Genomic DNA, 21,036 nt, shown 5'->3' with positions numbered 1-21,036 from the left:
CAAGGCTCCGGGTCCCATCTATGCCTCCTTTGGCCTCAGGGCTGCTCATTAGGGGACACCTGTTGAGAGGCTAAGGTAGTGATGGTGGCCACACCCACCCTGACTCCATCCTGTTCCACCACTGGCCTTGTAGCGGGTTCATAGGCTTGGCTCTATCTACGTGATGGTAAACGCCCAGAGTGCACGCCGCAGCTCCTGTTTCCCACCAGCACCTCCCGAAAATGACCTAGTTTGATGGACTTTTCAGGAATGTTAGTTTTAAGAAAAGATACCAGGGTAGAGATCAGCAGCCTGCAGATGAATAGTGGAGGTGGCTGGGGTGTTTCCCACCGGCTCAGCTGGGCTCCGGGCTCCCAAGCGGAGCTATATTAATTTACAAACGCTGATTGGAAGAGACGTCTTGCCTGTAGGTGGTGTTGCCTCAGCCACTTGGCTCCAGGAGGCCATGTTTATATTCTGAACAACTTGGATCAGGTGAGTACTCCATAAACATGACTCAGAAGACCAGTCTGGACCACCTGTTCTGCATCAAGAGGTGGCCTTGGGAGTTAGCTCTTGCCTGTTTCCCTCCATTTCATTATAAAACTCAACTTTCTGTGGCCCAAGGTCCCCACCTGCCTGGAGCTCAACTGACTGAGGGGGAAGAAGACTGCCCTTGGATTGTTCTCATCACTAAATAATTTCCAGCCAGCTACGCAGGAGCCTCGGAACTATGCGAAGTGTTGTCTGGAGAAATCTTGCCGAGATATAACATTGAGACAACATTTAAAACCTCATTTAAGTGAACACAAAGAGAGGGCTCCTGGGTAAAAGAGACTTAATTAATCTCGTTTCTGTGTAGATACTTTTAATTAAATGTAACTCCACATTCCTTCCAAGTAGATTGGAAGGGCCGAGCAGCCTTGCTACTTGGTGGGGCTGGGTGGAGGGAGGCCAGCAGGTGGGTTCCGGCAATCCGAGACGCCACGGAGGCTGGGAACCTGGGACGTGGGCCTGCCTCCTCCCTCTCACCATCCCCCAGGCTAAATGAGCCTCCAAACATCCATCCAGCTTCCCAATCATCTCTTGGGTGCCTCCTTGTCTCTTCATCCCCCAACTTCAGCTCTAGTGCGGGCCCTTATCATCCTTCTCCTGGATTATGACCACCATCTCCTCATCTCCTAACTGTCCCCTCTCTCCCCAGCTCAGCCCCTTTCGGCCCACCCTGATTCATTCAGCTAATGACTCTTTTTAGATCCCCACTTCCCCTGGGATGTGATTCCCCTGGTTATAAATTCAAAGTAACTTCTGTTTTTCTGATTAAAGGTAAGCCCTTGCTCTTGGCCTGGCCAGAATATGGTATCTCAGAAGACTGGTCAGACTTAGGAGTGGCTTTAGTGTCTGGAGGCCGAAATGAGGTGGGGGTGGGCCCACGAAGAAGCGTCCTGGGGAGAAATGAACCACAGTCAGGCCGGCCATACAACAAGTCAGTCCAAAGAGTCTGGACATCGCTGGGGAGTTTGAACCTGAAACAATGGGAACTGAGGAGACTAGAAGAGAGACAGAGTTCCCACTGCAGGTGAAACCCGGAGAAATTCCATGAGGCCAGGACAGGTTAGCCACAGGGGGTGTGTGTGGGGTAATGGGCTGTCGTGGGCAGAGAGGAGGGACCAGGGTCTCCTGAAGGGTCTTCTACACTATCATTTTTGCTCAACACCAGGTTGGATGAGGTGGATCCTGGGGAGAATTCAAAGGTTTTAAAGAATGACAAGAGACGTTTGATGAATGGTCCCTGAGTCAAAATCTCCTCTCAACTCTGCTGCCATTTTGGATCGTGACGTGACTGGGGAAGAAGCATGCACAATTCAAGCCCCTGAGACTTGGGGACCATTTGAGATAGCAGTTAGCCTCTCCTGACTCATCCAATAGGTATCCTGCCATGAGGGACACCTACAAGAAAAAGAAACATGTAGTCCTGAACCACATTTAGCCCCTGCGATGAGGGCCCCTGAAGATTGTTCCATATGGATAGGGCCACCTCTCAGCTTTATCCATGTCTCTTGGCCCTTCTTCCCTGTTCCTCTGTAACCCTGAGGAGGTTCCCGATGACCAGGAGAAGCAGCACCTGGGGCAGGCCCTGCCTTGATGGGTAGAAGTGTAATCCTTAGTGGACAGATTTCTGCCATGGCCCTGCTGCACACCTGCAGGTTTTCAACAAGCAATTCTGTTTCTCACTCACAGGCATGTTTCCTGACGAGGGTGGCAGGTCTGCTTTGGGCCACGGACTGTGTTCAAATCTGCCCCATGTGGCTCTGACTCTGGGCTCAGCAGCCTCGCAGCAGACTGCAGAAGCCCAAACCACCAAGCCAACCCTCATAAGCACACTTAAGCTTCTGCTCGTGGTATGTCCACTAACATTTCATTAATCCAAACATGATGCAAGCGCAGAGCCAGTCGGGTGGAGGTGTTTACTGTGCGGACTCTGAGCCATGGCAGAGTATGGAGGAAAGAACCATGGACCCATCACGTAATACACCACGAGCACCATCTTCCTAAAATCCGATGTCCCTGGGCCAGTAGGACTGTTCGTTTAAGTGAGTGATGTCAGGGGCTTCCGAGAGCTGGAGGGATTGGCCAGGCTGGTTTGGGTAATGGGAAGGGAAATTGGAGTCAAGAGGCTTAGTGTCTTGTTCAACTGCTAAGTGACCATGAACGTTTGGCAAGTCACTTGTCTCTGGGCATCAGTGTAATTATCTTGGATGGGAGAGGTGGGCAAGGTAATGCCTATGTCCTCTTAAGGTCATACCACTGGAGACTCTAAGAAGCCTGACTCTGTGATCCTACGCCATGATCTCTGAGATCGCACTGTCTGCAAGCCAGGCAAAGCCCCGGCAGAGAATGTGGGAGATGATGATTTTTGGCGGAGCCCTCCCCAGAGGGATGGTGGGGAAGAGAGGAGCCCGAGAGAAGACTCAAGTGTATTTCTCTGTGCACTTCTAAAAGCCCTGAGATCAGGCTGCTCAGGGCCTGATAATTTTTCCATTAAGAGGAAATAATTTTCTGGGTCTGTTTTGGTTGTATTTATCTGCAGCTGACAGCATCAGCCGCCACAGCCGTGACACACCGCCTCTCCCCCAGACCAGGCATGTACTTTGGGGAAAAGAGAGGGGCAGGGGTCTCCGTGTCTCTCGGCCTGGATGAAGGAAGCAGGCAGCTACCACAGGACCCTGGGATGCATCTCGGACGACCCAGCTGTGACCTCAGGTACCTCCCACTCCATTTTCTCCCCTGAAAAAGAAATGTAAACAACAGCCCAACCAAGAAACCCACCACTGTGCTCTCTCCGGCCTGGCCCCCACCTCCTGCCTATCGCTTCTTCTAAGCCATCTTGACAATAACCATTCATCACGAAAAAGAAAACAAAGTACAGAGAAACAAAAACCAATCTAAGGCCGCAAATTGACGTCAAACTTTGACAAATGGACCGCGAGATGGTTGTACGGTGAGCTCTTTCTGCTTTGCAGAGCAGACGGGGCTGGGTGCCTGCTGTCATACACCCTCGTGGCCCCAAGTTCAACTTGGAGGTGACTACAGTGCAGGGAGCAGATCTGACTTCCCGAGGTGACATTGGGATGAGGAGGGGTGGAAGAGATCTGCGGGGAATCGTGGCAAAGGAGAGCCACTGCTTTGTGCTGGGACTCCGCCCACCCCCACCCCCACCCCCAGGGGGAGGGCCTGGAGGGGGCTTGGTCCGGGGAGAGGGTGATGTTGGCTCCAGGCCATCCTTCTGGATCCTGTTCCTTGTGGAGCTGGCAGATTGGCTCCAGGAGAGATTGAGGAAGGAACAAATCACAGATTTTGATACTTGGCACTTGTATGTACGAAGGGCTTTACCAAGTTCAAAGCATTTTCAGAGGCACGATCTTACTCCAAGCAAGCCTGCGACATACACAGAGCAACCTATGCTGTTTGCACAGCGGAGGAAAGTAAGGTGCGGGGGTGGCTGTGACTCCCCGGAGTCACACAACTTGTAAGTTGACAGGGCTGGACTTGAACATGGCTCTTTCTGGCTCCAGAGCTGATGATCTGTCTCTTCGGGAGACTTGGAACGGGCAGGAAGGAGTCTGCAGGGTCATCACAGGATCTGAATGCCTTTGTTTTGCTTTGAAGGGGAATCTCAAAGCCGGAGAGGAGAGCAGACTTAGCCAAGTCTCCACAGTTGTTGGGGGGGGGGGGTTAGGGTCTAGCCCGGTGCTCCTGATCCCCAGCCAGGTGCTGGGAGTGCATGGCTGCCACATCTCAGTGAAGACCGGGAATTCTACAGTGGGACTCCCCTGGGAAGCGGCTAGGACGATTGGTGGGGGCCAGATGGGATGTCTTGCTCCTGGGCTTTGTCTGGCGACGTAGTACCTGCTGTTTGTCCCCTAGACCAGGCCTGAGGCAGCTATAGGATGACGGAAGTCTGGGAGGGATGGCAGTTAGCCTCCAGCTAGTAATGTCTGAAGAAGGGTTGTTCTGTCTTCTCGGGAAACCACTTTCTTCCCTCCCTTCTCCTCTTGGAATCATATACCTACTCTCCAAGTTTGTCACCCAGTGCCCTTGGCCTGTCCCAAGATACTCAGGACTCCCTAAGGCGCTGGGCCAGGTCTGTCCTCTCAAGGAGCACCAGACCCTGTGGCCTCCCCCGGCCCCCTCGGCCCAGCAGCAGACACCCCCCGCTCAGGATCCATGTCCTCAGGGTCTGTACCGTGTGAGAGGGTCCGGCTAATCTGACAGGCTTAGTGAAGGCAGACTGCCTGGGTTCAAATCCAGGTTCCAGCACGTATTAGCCCTGTCTCCCCGGGCGAGGTAATTAACCCTCCTAGTTTCAGTTTCCTTATCTGAGAAATGAGGATAATAATACTCACTTTGTAGGGTTATTGGGAGTTTTAAATGAATTTGTGTAAAGAATTTAGCACAATGCCTGAAGCATAATAAACCTTCAATAAATGTTAGTTATTTTTAGTTTTTAAACCTATTCATGCTCCTGTCTTGGTGGAGGCTAATGACTCACTCCAAAGTTAAAATAGACGTGTCTTTACCGAGATCTAACTGAGGAAAGGGCTTAACCAGGGAGGCATGGAGACTTTAGCCCCCAAGTCCAACTCCTCTGTGGGGAGACCCCTCCTGAGTGGTAGAATCTTCTAGCTAACCCCCTCAGGGCACATCACAGGATCCAGACATGGATCACGAGTTGGACATCTGGATCTGTTTGCCACAATCCCCATTTGAACTGGGGCTCCCACCCCTCAGCTGAAGTATGGAGCAAAGGATTGTAGAAACCATAGCCAGGTGACCGAGGGGATGCAGGTCAGGGAGTGAAGCTCGAAGGGGCAACAGGTCCCGGGGCCCTGGGTGCCACCTCAGCAGGGCGGATGGGACACAGGTGAACTTTGCAATCGGATGCCCGGGACCCCAGGATTGCCCCCTGCCCCCTCTATTAATGGTGTGATCTTGGAGAAGCTATTCACTTTCACTGAGCTTCTATTTCCTCACTGGGACAAAATCAAACTAGATCATGTAGCTAGAAAGCACTTTGGAAATGACATGCTAATGTTTTTTATGGTTTGTTAGTTTGTTGGTTTGCATAGCTGTCATTTGAAGTCAAGTAACTTCAGATTTGGAAAATCTAAACTCTAATGCTCATGGACTCTGTGGCCTGTTCTTGCCCGAGCTGTGGTTGTGCAGAGCAGAGATCCCTAGAAGGACACCCAAGCGTGTGGGGGGAGGTGGGGAAGAGGCAGCTGAGGACAGAGAGTCACAGGTGCCGGAGGGGTGGGGCCTCAGTGCCGGAGGCTCCGTGAGGAATGAAGGTGAAGGTGAGTCTGGGTTCACAGCAGCCCCTGGGAACTGCGTCTCTTGTCTCCCTTGGGCAGCCTGGTTTTTCTCTCTCAGCATTTTGGCTTTTCTCTGTGCATCTGCTCTGTTTTCTTTCCAGTCAGCTTGTGCTGCTTACTCACCATTTCTACCCACCTGTAATTTCAACTGGTTGCACCCATGCCTCCCAGCCTTGTCTCTACACAAACTTTCTGCTCTACTACCCACTATCACCAATGGCAGTTTTCCTCTGAATGTCTTTGCTCAAACCCCAGGAAGAATCTGATTCTTTTTAACCCCTCAGGCTATAGATCACTAGGCACTCTATGGATCAGTGTCTCGGAGGTTGCAGACCCACCCTGTCATCGGCTGGTGCAAGAGTGGTGGAGGAGGGCTGACCCACATTTTTAGAGCTCCATCTAGTTCTTGCCTTTCAGTGACCCCCACCTAGGGGCTACCTGTTCCAGCCCCCGTGGAGGGTAATGTGTGCCCTGGCCCGAACTCAGGAAGGCTCGATCTGATAGTCCCTAAAGTGGCGCACAGAAGGATCCACTTTAGGTAACTCGTAGAGGTTGCCGGTGCACAGAAGGCCCCACTTTAGGTAACTACCCTGTGATTGCACCACCATGCCCCTCGTTCCATAAAAGCTGGGGGCTAAGGTCCGACAGGACAAAGAGGAGCTGTGGAAAATGGCCGAGTACCAGCTGGATCATCGTCTGTCAGCTCTCTCACTGTAAGTCGCCCTGCATAAGACTGTGTGCACAGTGTGGAGTGGTTTGCTTTGTTTTTTCGGTCCTGAAGTGCCTTGTCAGGCTGGAGATGCTTTACAGACCATCCTGCACCTTCTGACAGTGGGCTGACCAGGCAGGAGACCGAGGCAAGCACGGGTACAGGGTGCTGTGGGGCAGAATCCCTGGCTGGCCAGCCACTGCCATGTGGGGAGACCCAGCCGGGCCTCTGGAGCCTTTCGGGCCAGTGTGTGAATACAGGGATGCCCCGAGAATGCCCAAGGGGTTATTAGATGTCCTATCGGAAGTGGTGGGGAAGAGGAAATGCAGAAGGGAAATGAACAAGCTCTCAGAGTAGTAGCTTGGCCGTTGATCTGAGCTCTACAGACGCTGTAGAAAGGGAGTTATGAGTAAGGAGAGAGATGGAACAAGGAGAGAGAGAAGCATTACTTTGGAGAGGGACGTGCGGGGTGCACGTTCCTCTAGTACACTGTGTTCAGGGGGGCACAATGGCAGGAGGAACGCTTGGAGGTCATGGCGAAGATGCACGGGTGCAGGCTTCTGTGTATTCTATCTCGGGAGAGCTGGGACATGACTCCTCTGATGAGGACATTATTTCAGAAGAGGAAAAAGATTTATCCACACTCTTTGATGCAAACTAAGGCTCAGGCTACTCGTGAGCCTGGAAATGACCAAGAGGAGGTTCCCGCTGGTCAGAGGATGACCTTGAGGGACGTTCTGCCACCGAACTGGTGCAGCTCCCCAGCCGCTTTAAAGGGAGGTGGGGGGTGTTTCAACTGGAGGGTCCTGGGGGAGATGGCATTGTGTTGGATGGGTTTGGGATGCTGGGCTTGACCTCGGTTGCACTCCACCTGCCTTGCAACCAAGGTTACATGCTGTAGGTATGGGGCTTAGAGAATTTGATTGATTGGAGAAACAGTAGCATTGAGATAACTTGGTCTAGCGAGGGGGCTGTGCCCTCCCACCCCCCCATCTCTGTTGTTAGGCTGGACCTCTATGGAAGAACTACGCGAAATTGTGTGTGAACTGGGGATGAAACTTGCCATGTATGCCCAGAATCTTAGAGGCCCAGGCAAAGAATTTCTTTCCTCTGCTAGGAAAGACCGTATCTCATGGTCAGCCCTGGGGACATGGTTCGGGACTTGAGTATCTGTCCTCACCCCTGTGGCTAGTTACAGTGGCCACTATGGTGGCTGACTTAAGTGGAATCGAAGGAATCCATCATAAGGGAAACAGATGGGTTGGAAAATGGGAAAACAAAGGATCCTGCCAACAATAAACTGGAGGAAAAGGGGCCCAGAGAGTTCTCTCGTAAACAATGGTGATAAGATCTAAAGTCCTCTGGGACCCCGAGAGAAAATCTAGGTAACCCACTTCAGTCTTAAGCCTATGGAAGGTGTTGCTTAAGGGAAAGCAGGTGACTCACTTGAAAGAAGGCTCAAAAAAGCCAGGTTTTTTGCCAAAGGACCCTCTCCTAATGGAGGAATCTCAGGGGTGGATACCACTACCCCTAGAGACTGGGGGTTAGGTCAACGTGGCCCTTTAGTTTGTACAATAAGGGGGCCATCGGAAGCCCTGTGCGGAATTCACCGTTTATTGGTCTCACACTAACCGACTGTATTGGTTTCTAATAGACACTGGAGCTGAATGCACACTTATATATGGAGAATTTTCGAAACACCAGGGAGGCAAAAAGGCTGTTGATGGTTATGGGAGGCAAACTCTCAAGACAAACCAGTCTCTACCTACGTACCTGCAGGCTCCCTCCCCACTGTTTCCCAGTGCATATCCCCCCGTCCCGAGTGAGTTTTGGGCAGAGATATTTTACAGGGTCTGGATCTAACTAAGGTGAATTCGGGTTGCATAACCGAGTAGTGAAACCTGTCATCGGGGGTCACCCAAAATGAGAGTCCACACAGCTGCTGGTTCCCGTAGAGTAATAAATGTAAAACCATATAACCCACAGGGAGTGGGGGCATGGGCAAGATTCCTGCCATCTTGAGGGAATTAGAAAAGGTGGGGGTAATCAGGCCTGCTCAAAGCCCATTCAGTAGTCTGGTTTGGCCTATGGAGAAATCTACTGGGACCTGGCCAATGACAACAGATTAGAGGAAACTCAAAATTATCTCTCCCCACCCCATGCCATGGTGCCTCATGCAGCTTTATTGTGAGGGCTCAGTGGATGCTGTGATTTTTTTTCTCTATCATTGTGTACCGGACCCACAAAATGTGGAATAAGATGTTAAGACTATATGAGTGTCAAATAATGGACGGGAACTCAACTTCGTACTAGGGAAGATCTGCAGTGGGACGCAAAGCAACTTCATTCCTCAAATCCTGATCTACGCCCCTACTCCGCAGAAGTAGCTAGAGCCATCATTGCCCTGTCCCTCAAGAACGAGGACCGGTGAAAAGCCAGGGGTGGTACTGGTTAAGTCTATCGCTGTTTCTGTTGCTGCTGTGCTGGTAAAAGTCCCCTCCCACTATCTGGCCCTAGGGTCCTGACAGAGGAAAGGTGTGTAAAATTGTATGGGCCATAAAGATGTTGGGGGTGGAGGGTAGGAGGGCTGACAACACTGACCCCAGCTTCGGCCTTCCATCCTGTTCCTGCCCGACAGTGACCTCCCACAGGGCTACGTGTTCTGGGCCCCGTGGAGGTTAAGGTGTGCCCTGACCCGAATGTAAGGAGGCTTGTTCTCATTTTCCCTAAAGTGGCGCACAGAACACCCCACTTTAGGTAACTGGTAGAGGTGGCTGGTGCACAGAAGGCCCCACTTTAGATAATTACCCTGTGACCTCACCACCATGCCCCTCACTCCATAAAAGCTGTGAGGTATGGTCCGGAGGGGGAGGGGGATGGGGGCAGAGAATGGCCAAGTACCACCCGGGTCATCCGTCCACTTTGCCCCTCCATCAGGAAGTTACTCTGAATAAAACTCTGAACATGGTATGGAGGGACTTGCTTTATTTTTTGGTCTTAGAGTACCTCCTCAGTCTGGAGGATGCTTTCCTGACCCTCTTCCACATTCTGACAAGTGGGGTCTTGTGCCACTTAACCGATGAGGGTTTAGGGGGGCAGGTTCCCTTAGAATGGGATGTAGATGGGTTAGGAAGTATTTGGTGATCCTAGGACATGTCGGCAAGTCCCAATGTCTCAACAAGCTCTCCAGGTTCCTCATTTGGAAAGCAGGTGGTTACAGAGCTTAAATGAGTCTGTGAAAGTGCCCGCGATAATCTGACCCCTTCTCTCCATCCCCTTGGTCACTTTCTTAACTCTGCCCTTTATGTCTTACCTGGACTAATCCAGAAATTCAACTAGACTCTTGGTCCCCAGTTCTGCCCCTACTCCCCCATTGGATCAAATCGATTTTCCATGGAATTGCCATAGTGAGCTTCCTAAAATGTAGATTTGAAAAAAATAAAATAAAAACATGTAGATTTGAAGAACCTCAAGATCAAGTGCTGGTGAGGCCGTGACGATCAAGCATCTTATATTTTACTGATGGGAAGTATATCCTTACAGTTCTAGGGAAAAGTGAGGTAGTAATATCAAAATTGTAAACACCATAACCCTTGATTTTTGCAATCCCACTTCTGGCAAGCCAGTGGAAATAAAAAGACCCTTACATGATACTGCATGGAAGTGGCCATTACAGCATTCTCTTAGGTGTCCATATAATTGCAAATAGCCTAAATATCCTATGACAAATGGTTAAATAAACCATAGCCACACACTGGAAAATGATACACACACTTTAGTGAATGAGTTCCATATCAACTGACTAGGAAGTACAGCACCATGAGAGAAGCAGCTTGCTTAGTGAAAGCTAGGATGTATTTTTGAAAAAAACAATTAGTACATGGTGGCGTAGAGGTGCGTGTGTTCATAGTTGCTTGATGAACATGGAGAGCAGGTGTAGAAAATTCCTGCCTGGGGCAGGTGTCTCAGTCCTAGTAAGCCTCAGGATCACTGGAAGGGTTTATAGCAGATTGCGTTTTTTCTTCCCATTTTTAAAAAATTGAGATCGATGGACCTCTAACCTGAGTTTCAGGTGTATAACATCATTCATAATGTGGTGATCATTTTACAACAGATGTAACTATGTGGTAATGGGTGGTAAGATTTAAAACTTTTTTATTGTGATGAGCCCTTTTAAGACCCCTCTCAGCAACTTTCAAATCTACACTACAGTATTAGGCATAATCAGATGGCATTTCTAACAAGCACCCAGATGTTGGTCATGCTGCCGTTCCAGGGAACACTCTTTGAGAACCACCTGTATAGCGGTGTAACAGAACTGGGGTGGGAGAAATTATGAAGGTTTTCTTTCTATAACTTCACAAACTTTCACTGGTCTTAGCACACTTACATAACTTTCCAGTTTTGAGGAATACAGTAAATGGGGTGGGGGGGACTCATAAAAAGGAAAAGAGATTTGCGTAGTCCATGTCCTTCCATTTCTAATACCCTTGAGTGCCTCCCCACTGCACACAGAATAAAGTCCAAGCTCCTCAGCGTGGCTTCAGGGCCTCTTGGGATTGGGCCCCTGCCTATGCCCTCTTGACCCCCAAGCAGTCTGGCAGAACGTGGCCAGTCTACTCTGCACCGCACAAAGGTGCCCACCACTCCTGAGCGTGCTTGCTGTTGCACACGGCCTGGCCTTGCTTGTGTAGCTGCCTTTGTAAGTGTCTCAGAGGCAGGACTGACTTGTCCTTGGATCCCCAGCGTGAAGTGCAGTTCTGCACAGATGTAGTAGGTGCTCACTAAAGCTTGTTGCATGGAAGACCAGTGCATGAACCGTAGGCATCCAAAGCAAGCTGCTGAATGGGAACCACCTCTCCAGGGCTGGCCCTGCTCTTCCAAGCACTTTTTCCCCAAGGGGCTGGGTGGTGTCTATGGTTCCCAGGTGTTGTGCATTAAGGAGATGCCAATAAGAGCAAACACCAGGCAGAATGGGCAGGTGTGGGCTGAGCAGTCTGGGCTCCAGCCCCCACCTGCTCCTCCTCAAAACTCTTCAGCCCCTCCTCAATCTTCCTGGACCCACTCAGTCTAAGTGGGTAATGGTAGAGGGAGAATCGATGGCGTAGGGAGGTCCCAGCATATGATTTCACAGGGGGCTGCATCATCATGCTAATTTTTCCTTGGAGCAAGAGTGTGTGAATGCATGGGTGCCCAGGGATGTACGTGTGTGGGCATGCATGAGCTCCTCTATAATTAAACCTATTTGTGTGGTACTTTACAGTTTATAAAGTGTTTCATGTCCATGATCCCATTAAGTCCCCCATGAAACCCTGTGACTTATGCAGAGTATTATCATTTCTGTTCTTCTAATGAAGGAAAATAAGGCTCAGGGAGTTAAGTGCCTTGTTCAGGATTACGCCTTGAGGATGGGCAGCCTCGAGGGACCCAATTCAAGAGGTCCTCCTTCCAGGGACCCAATCACCCCTCTTGCAATGGTGCTGCTCCAGCGCCCTCCTGCCCTATTAAGCTCCTCCCTCATGATGGTTGTGGAATTCTGTGATCTAAATATATTTGCTCTTTGATGCTGGTTCCTGACAGAGCTTCTAAATCCTTTGGAATGTCCTGGGTCCTAAAAATGTCTTTGTATGCTAATGAGACTACTGGTGTCAGGGAGCCCCCAGATAGCTTCAGGATGGGGACTGGTTTCTTTTTTTAAGATTTATTTACTTTAGAGCGAGAGGGTGTGCGAGTCGGGGGAAGGGGCAGAGGGAGAGAGAATCCTCAAGCAGACTCCCCACTGAGCACCGAGCCCGATGCGGGGCTCGATCCCACAACCCCGAGATCATGATCCAAGCTGAAATCAAGAGTTGCCCGCTCAACCAGCTAAGCCGCCTAGGTGCCCCAAGATGGCAACTAGTTTCTGGAAGACCATGGCATGATTTGAAGGCCAGAACTTTCAGCCCCACCCCCACTTCCAGGGAGAGGAAAGGGGCTGTGGAGTTAGTCAGGGATCATGCAAAGCCCTGAAGGACAGAGTTCAGAAAGCTCCAAGTTGATGAACACATCCACCTGCTGGGAGGGTGGCACACCCCAACTCCATGGGGACAGAAGCTGCTGCACCTGGGACCCTTCCAGAGTGCCCCCCCCCCGCCGTGTGCTTCTTCATCTGGTTGTTCATCGTCTCCTTTATTGTGTCTTACCGGCTGTGGGCTTTGGGGCAGGTGACTTAACCTCCCTGTGCCTCCGTCACTCTCTAACGTGGGATCAGTAGAATCTACCTCCCAGGGTTGCTGGAGGTATTAAAGGAGGAAATCTCTATAACGTGCTCTATAGAATGTCCGGTACATAGCCCACAGTGACAATTATTCCAGACGATGCAGTCAAGGGGAGGCTCACAGAAGAGGGGCCTCGGGAACTGGGTCTCTCTGGGTCTGACTGAGTCTCCGTGGCCTTAATTGCTCATTCGGATGTTCGGAGAAGAGGACCAGCCTCCTACGGGTGCTGGGACAACTTAATAGAGGAGGTTGGGGGATGAGCTAAGAGGAGAGGGTGCAGAGTGACATAGACAGAAAGTGCAGGACTCGGCCCAGCAGCTACCATTCAAGGAGAGGGTGAGTGGACTGGGAGATGCTGGCCGCTTCGAGGCTGGAGGATGCGACCCGCCGTTAAGTGTACAACCCCATGTGTCCTCTTCAGTCTTTCGGACACTTCTAGCATCCGCCTTAGTGTCTGCTGTGGCCTGCATGTTTCTGTCCCCACAAAACTCATATGTTGAATCTCAACCCTTGGGAAGTAATTAAGTCGTGAGGGTGGAGCCCTCATGAAGGGTTAGTGCCCTTCTCTGAGGCACTCTAGAAAGCTCCCCTGCCCCTTCCACCATGTGAGGATACAGTAGAAGTCTGTCAGTGAGCCAGGAAGTGGACCCTCCCCAAACACCAGATGTGTTGGCATCTTGACCTTAGACTTCCCAACCTCTAGAACTAACATTTCTGTTGCTTATAAGCCATCGAGTCTGATTTTTTTTTTTTTTTTTTTTTTTAATAGCAACTGGAATTGACTGAGACCGTCTCCTTTTTCTCTTTCTTTTGGTCTCTGGCTCTTTAGAAGGGGCTGGTGGGAAAAGCCAGGGTTTTAAAGCTAGGTCATCTGGTTGGCTCCCGCCTTCCCTACCAACTAGCTGTATGATCTTAGACTGGTCCCTTAGCTTCTCTGGGACCTATTTTCCTCTTGAGTGAAGTGTGGATGATGGTAATAGGACCAAACAAGTTTATTGTGAGGACTAATATGATAAGGCCCCGAGCCTGGCACCTGGAAGCTAGGTGATGAATTCGAGTTCTCTTCCCTCCTGAACATGACTCTGCTTTCTAGCCCCTCTCACCAGATCTCAGAACGATCGTCCGCCCGTGGAAGACTGAAGGATCATACCTGTGTTTATATGCACTTTCCTTTTCAAAACGTGTAGGGAACTAAATACAGCTAGGCGCAGCCCCCTCCCAGGGTTGCGACCACAGGGATGGATTGATGGTAGACGTCAGGAGAGCAGAAGGGAGGGTTCTCAAGGCAGCCCCAGCAACTCCCTCCTGTCTTCCTTCACAAGATCATTCTAGAAGCTTCAGATCATCTTTGGACTCCTTTTTTACCCTTCTCCTGGATTTAATTTGCTATTCTCTCTACAGATATTTGAGTGCCTACTATGTGCTAGACACTTCTACATCCTTTGCTTCAGACACCTCCTTCCTGTGACTTTGCCTGAAGGCGACCCTCTGTTTATTGAATGCCTATGACGCAAGCCAGACCCTGTGTTGGGGGGCTCCTCCTGTGCTCTCTGTTCTCACAACCACAAAGGAGGGATGATCTAATATCCCCGTTTTGCAAGCAGGGGTCCTGGGGATCAGTGAGGCTGAAGGGGCTGCCTGGCGTCCCACAGCTAGTGAGTCAGGGAGCTAGACTTCCAACCCATAGTGGCCTTGTCTCATGCTAGGACTGCTGCAGTAGCATCCCCACGCTTCCCCGTCCTCACACTTTTCTCGCGTACCTTCTTCCCCACCCTGTCTTCTGGTGCTTGCCTGGGTCCCCAGCTGGAGCCATAGCTTTCCAAGCAGCCCCTGTGCTTTGCACGTGCAAGTCAGAGTCCCTTTCCTGAACAGCAAAATGAACACTCCCTTCCCCTGTGAGGCCTCTCCTGACCCCCTGGGACAGAATCAATAGTTCTGTTTGCTGTTCCCATAGCCCTTGCTTCTGATTCTACCATAGCCCCCACCCTATAGATCATTGTCATTTGTTCTTTTGCACTCCTGGCTGAGTCTTCTCCTTGTGTTTCCAGTGTCTTGTGCAGTCAGTGTATGGCACATAGAATGTTCTAGATGGGTTTGAGCGGAGTTAGCCAAACTACCAGAGCTACCCCCCTACACACTTCCCACCTGGGTCTGCTTTCTGGGCACTGCTCTTTGTGAGACCCACGCCCACCCCCTCCAGACCCCCCCACCCCCCGCCCCCCGGTTTCATTCTTTCAGGAGCTTTTGCCCGAGAGCCGGGAGTCCTGTCTCAGGTCTTGGCCCCACTGTCGCCTTACTCAGTGATTGTGGCAGGTCTCTGGCCTCTTGGGGGTCTCTGTTGCCCTGCCACTCCCCATCCCTCTGAGCACCTCCCCACCACTGAAAGAAGCAGCTAGAGAATGTACCCTGGCTCCCCAGGAATTCCTGTGGGGAGGGATGGGGTAGGAATTGTCCAGATGGGTGAAGGCTGGCCAGGTGCAGATGTGGAAGTAAGCGCCATCCCAAGGGTAAGATGCCAATCACAAGGGACAGCATCCTCCAGAGAGCAGGTGTTTGTGCCACCTCCAGGAGGGCTGCAGGCTTTTTCTGCAGATAGGAAGAACCTTCCACTCCTCCGGTCCTCCAGGGCTGGGGTGAGGACGGTGAGCTCACATTCACTGAGCGCTTTCCCTGGGCTTTATAAACACGGTTAGGACGAGCCCTCAGTGCCCCGGGGGTGGTCACATCATCACCCTCTCCTCCCTGAAGAGAGAAAGGAGCTTGCAAGGGGGCATGTCTGCGGTCACCAGAGAGCAAGCTAGTGGAGGTAGGATTTGCACCCCTCTCTGAGGAAAGGCCTAGGGCCCGACAATCTGACATGCCTGAGGATGGCTACTAGGGTCCCTGACAGGAGCTTAAACCCAGCAGTGGGGAGGGAAGTGCTCCCTGCTGGTTTCACCTCAACCTTCTGAGCTTTGCTTTAGAGCCACACTCTTCCTAGCTGGCTGCCCATTGAGTGCTGCCTGATTTTGTCCCCAAACAAAGATTTGCCCCTCCCTGGGCAACTCCTCCTGCCCTTCCAGCCCCTTGTGCCCAGCTCCTTTCTAGTGGCTGTGGACTAAGACTCTCCCCTGACCAAACTTTGGTCAGGCCCCTCTGCATGTTCTTGTCTACTAGGCCATGACCTTAGGCTTCTGAGCGTGCCCTTGGCAGAGTCCAGTTGCAGCCAGGATCCTGCTATGCCAGTTTAGAGAGAGCCCCCCCCCCCCCCCAATTTCCTCCCCCCCCGGCCCGCCCTCCACAAAAACCCCCCCCCCCCCCACTGTGATGTCTCTCTTGGCAATTTTCTCCCTACTGCTGACCCCCTTACTCTGCTCCTTGGCTGTACCTCCCCACTTGGCCTCGCTGGATTCAGACTGGAGTCTCTCTCCACTATCCTGATGGTCCTGATTAAAGTCTTCCTCCTCGTTCTAACGAGTGTCAGGATATTTTTTTTTTCTCTCGCACCGCCCCCACGTCCTGAGCAGGGGCAGAGGCAGAGACGAGCAAAAGCAAGTGAGTCATCTCACACCTTCCCACCCTCGTCTGTCTTTGGTCCCGACTGGCACAGTGAGTAGGAGGTGCTGCAGCAATCAGGGTGGGGCTTGGAGCCTCAGGACCCCCGACGTGAGCGGGCAGGGCAAGAATGAGCTGCCCCCTGGAAGAACAGGCTGCCTTGGGGCGGGTGTCTCCCTGGTAACGAGCTGCCAGTCTGTGTAGTAAATCTGGATTTTCCCATGTACTCTCATGTGCAAGGAATGGCATACTACTCTATTTACTTTTTGAAGTAAATGAGATCTGACCTTGCGGTCCCCTCCCACAGGTTGGCAGAGATTCTTCCCGACCCTTTGTCTTGGTCTTCGGTCCCCACTGGTGCCATTAACCTCACCATTACCAGACCTACGTGACCCTGGAGTGGGGGGGTGGGGTGCTTGTGTTGCCTTTGTAACAGATTAGGATTAGGAGGGTTATCTTGCTGAGGTTCTGCGGACACAATAAGCCATTCCCTCCGAGACCCTCTCCCCTGACAAGTCTTAGAAATTCCTCTACTTCCCGTGTCTCCAACGACCCCTCTTTCTTACCTTCTCTGGGAAGGCTTGCTGTAATCCATCCGAGAAACCAAGGATGGACTTTGTCTTCTTGTAACCTCTGCCTCAGAGCAGGCTCTGGAACAGGGGCATAGCCTTCATAAGAGGAGGAGCACTACCTACATTTTCCCCTCCTGGTACCCGGGAACATCACCTTCCAAGCCCTCCAGATGAGGAAACAGTCCGGTACACCTCCCGCCACCCCCCACGGGCTTGGCCGAGGCTTAACCAGCTCTGTGTATTTGTTTATAGAATTTGAAATGGGGAAAGGGTCCAGAGAGAAGGTGAGGAGAATAAAACTCCCGGGGCTGAGCCAGCGCCCTCTCCCCCTGCCTGTCTTCAGATGCGAGCGTGCACTGGGGACTTTCTGCGGGGGAGGGAGTCCTTGGTTGTGTCCACGCAGGGGGCCTGGGAGGGTTCGCACGCGGGGGCTGTGCAGGGGATGCAGAGGATGCCGAGGAGGGCTGGGAGGGAGTGGCTGGCTGCCCACCCACCTTGAACACACTATGCTAATGAATGAGGCATCACAATGCCGGTCCCCTCGGGGGGCCCCCCCGGGCTCAGATCACATCTCCATTAATACACTCCTGGAGTTCATTGTGATTGGCATCACTACAATAAACAGTAAATGAGTGAATAATAATTGGCCATCTATTTGAAAGTGTTACTGAGGTTGCCATGGCAATCACACCTTTTATTAAGCTGCAGCTGCTGGGACTGAGGTGGTGGGAGCGGGGCCTGCCCGAGCACCCTGTGGGGGGTCTGACCTGCTCCGTGACCTTTCCCGGAATCTCTAGAGTACAGGGGCCAGATCTGGGGGCACAGCCTTTTTTTTTTTTTTTTTTAAAACCATTTACCTTCTCTGAGCATTTGGAAAGACTCCTTTAATCCCCAACTAGCAATGAAAAGGTCTCCCTCCTGTCTTTTCCTCAAATCCTTAAGGAACGAGGTAGGGGACAATGTTTCATCTTTGCCCTGAGCATTACCCCTCCCCAACCCCCAACTAATAGTAAAAATGAAAATGAGAAAAATTCTAAAAACTAAAACTCATTTTAGGGGCAAAACTTATATTCATTTTATTTTAGAATGATTAAAATCTTTCAGCTAAGGTGCTATTATCCTGTCTTTATTATTCCTCTCCCTACCCACCCTCTACCAGTGAATTCTAAATCCCTCTATGCAGGGAAGAGATTTTAATGTGAAACCACCTAGGATATCAGATCATTGTAATTCCTGTCCACCAGGAGCAAGCAGTGCTGTATCAAATGTAAGAGCATAAGGACACTTTTTCTGCATCCGGGGGCCGTATCATTTCACACACATACAGAAAAGAGATTCGGGACTTCTTTTGAGTCTTGCTGAATTCTGATCTCTGTGCCAAAAGATGGAGAGTGAAGGACCATGGAGAGACCGGGAAGCCCCCCTTCATTTCTGTGGATTTTTAAAACCAGTAGCTTATCGTTACACCTGCTCAGACCTGTCTGCCTGCCATAGCCGGAGCCGTCAGGCTGGGAAATACTCACAAAGCAGGGAAACATTAACTTGAAAATATTTTTTTCCTACAAAAGGTATAGGTCATATTTTCTGTAGTTTATTTCAAAATACTTCAGTGTAGAGTGTGAGCAGAGTTGCCAAATTTAGCAAATAAAAATACAGAACACAGAGTTAAATGTTACTTTCCGACAAATACCAAATATTTCCTAGTAGAAGTATGTCCCAAGTACCATATGTTTTATCTGCCAACCCTAATGGGGAGCTATCCTTTTGATCAGAATTCGGGGAGCGGGGGTGATTAGTCACCCTGTGAAGAATCTTGATCAGGGAATACATACTTCAGTGGTGGGGTAGTTGATATTTGAAAGCCCTCAAGCAGAAACCACACTCTCTGGGCAGCGATAGCAAGACTTGCAGCTGTTTTTCTCTTATCAACACCAGAGGCTTTGCTAATTAGCATGATGGATGTTAGAAATGGTTTTCTTTGAAACAAGTAGGGTTTGAAATCCATATATTGGCCAAAATGTCCTATAGGAACCTACCCTGCCCTGCATGGGCATAAATTTACCAAGTCCAAGGGTAGCATGTGTTCTTTGGAATAGCACCCCAAGATTCTAAGCCAGTTCTATTTATAACCACTACTCGGAATTTCAAAGCCTGACTCCTAATCCACTGCTACAATATTGCCATATCTCCATGCAGTATGTTCTCACAGTGCCTCCAAGGTCAGAGGCTGCAACTTCATTGTTTATTGGAAAGACCATTTGCTTGAGGCCAGCTTGCTAATAAATATTTGTATGCACGAGAGAGTCCGGCCTGAAAGTTGTGTTTATTGTAACATCCCCCTTGGGAATGAGAGCATGGCCCTCAACTATCTACGGAAGGTATCAAATTGGTTTAGGGTGGTTCATAACAAAATCTTGCAGTAGCCAGGGCCAAGCTTTGGTTCTCCGTGTGTGAATAAGAAACGGAGGATGTGGAAGAAGCAGGAAGGGTTGAAAGGAAGAGCTGACGGATCCCTTGGGAGCAAAAATTACATTCAAGGAAACTTTTGTGGGTTACCGTTTTAACCATTTTTAAATGTACGATTCAGGGGCATTAATTCAGTGTTGTGGCAACCTTTCTCATCATCCCAAACGGAAACTCTGTCTCTGTTAAACAAAAACTCCTCACCCACCCCTCCCTAGCCCAGGGCAACCTCCATTCTTCTTCCTCTGCATTTGAGTGCAGTCATGCAATATTTAACTATTTGTGTCTGGCTTATTTCCCTTAGCATACTGTTCTCAAGTTTCACCCATGTTGTAGCCTGTATAAGAATTTGATTCTTTTGGAGGCCGAATGATAGTCCATTGTACGAACATTATCACATTTTGTCAATCCATTTATCTGCTGATGGACATTTGGTCAGGGAATCTCTCTGACAGTGAGTGAGAGCCCGTCACTCACGGGCATTTGGGGCCCGAAGACAAGCCTGAGCTCTGCTATTCCTGTGTGACCATGGGCAAGTTGCTCAGCTTTTCTGAGTGACCTTTTCCTTTTTTATTTTTATTTTTATTGTTATGTTAATCACCATACATTACATCATTAGTTCTTGATGTAGTATTCCATGATTCATTGTTTGTGCATAACACCCAGTGCTCCATGCAGAACGTGCCCTCTTTAATACCCATCACCAGGCTAACCCGTCCCCCCACCCCCCTCCCCTCTAGAACCCTCAGTTTGTTTTTCAGACTCCATCGTCTCTCATGGTTTGTCCCCTTTTCCTTATTTTTAAATGCAAACACCTTTTTCTACTTTTGTTGTGAAAATCAAAGTAGTGTATGTCAAGGAGACTTATAAAGTGAAGGACCATGTTGCATATTACTTAGGTTCTTGTCCTTATTATAGGTATTAGAAAATGCCAAAAAACAAGACCTTTTCCCATTTTATTCCAATGCTGGTGATTTCTTCTGTTCTCAAGGTTTTGCCTATTTCTCAAATGCCATTGACTACAAACACCTTGAGGCTCAGTATCTTGTAGCTCAATTTATTACAAAACTTTGAAATATTTAAAGGTAAATTCAATTAGTGAAAGTGTAATTACTGCCTGAATAAACTATACGTTAAATTTTAATATGCCAAAGAGGATCATTTTATGAGCAGAACAAGCTCAATGTTACACCTTTTTAATGCTCCTAAACTAACAAAGTAACATGCTTTCTATAAAAGGCACTGAAAAAATTATCTTGTTCATTTCACCCCCCCCCCCCCCCCCCCCCACCCTCCACCCTGCCCGAACAAATGAACCCATTTTATTCATTGGCTTCAGCAGTTCCAGGCATCTTGCGTGTTTAATTGTGCCCATACTTGGCAGGTTCACTAGTCCAACCTGGCCAAGTGGAAGAAAGGAACTCTAAGGGCTTAGGACCCAGGGTTCAGAGGAGAAGGGAGGAGAAGACATTTGCAAAGAAGCTGCACTTTGCACTGTCACTAGCCTGCAGCCACGCAGTTGAACTGACCTCTGCTCAGCATTGGTCCTGGACTTGAGTTCTTGTAGGCGCTTGCGTGCGTGTGTTGTGCATTGGAGGGTGCAGGTGCTCACTCTGTGGGGTGGAGCTGGGTGGGGTGGGACCAAG

At 50.1% G+C, this 21,036-nt stretch overlaps 1 long non-coding RNA gene across 1 annotated transcript; it reads right to left on the bottom strand.

Annotated features, from left to right (window-relative positions):
* Window positions 1-3,108: 3,108 nt before the first annotated feature.
* Window positions 3,109-17,391, bottom strand: LOC141374572 (uncharacterized). The gene is made up of 3 exons (XR_012381580.1): window positions 16,922-17,391; window positions 9,878-9,980; window positions 3,109-3,267 (listed from the first exon to the last, which is right to left on the bottom strand). It is a non-coding gene; the product is annotated as an uncharacterized lncRNA (long non-coding RNA).
* Between the last annotated feature and the right edge of the window lie 3,645 nt (window positions 17,392-21,036).

Source organism: Callorhinus ursinus, unplaced genomic scaffold (genome assembly GCF_003265705.2).
Source record: "Callorhinus ursinus isolate GAN/ISIS: 27379988/994484 unplaced genomic scaffold, GSC_fseal_2.0 scaffold19, whole genome shotgun sequence".
Lineage (NCBI taxonomy): Eukaryota > Metazoa > Chordata > Mammalia > Carnivora > Otariidae > Callorhinus > Callorhinus ursinus.
Note: the sequence above shows the minus strand (reverse complement) of the source record. Positions and strands in the feature narration are given on the sequence as shown.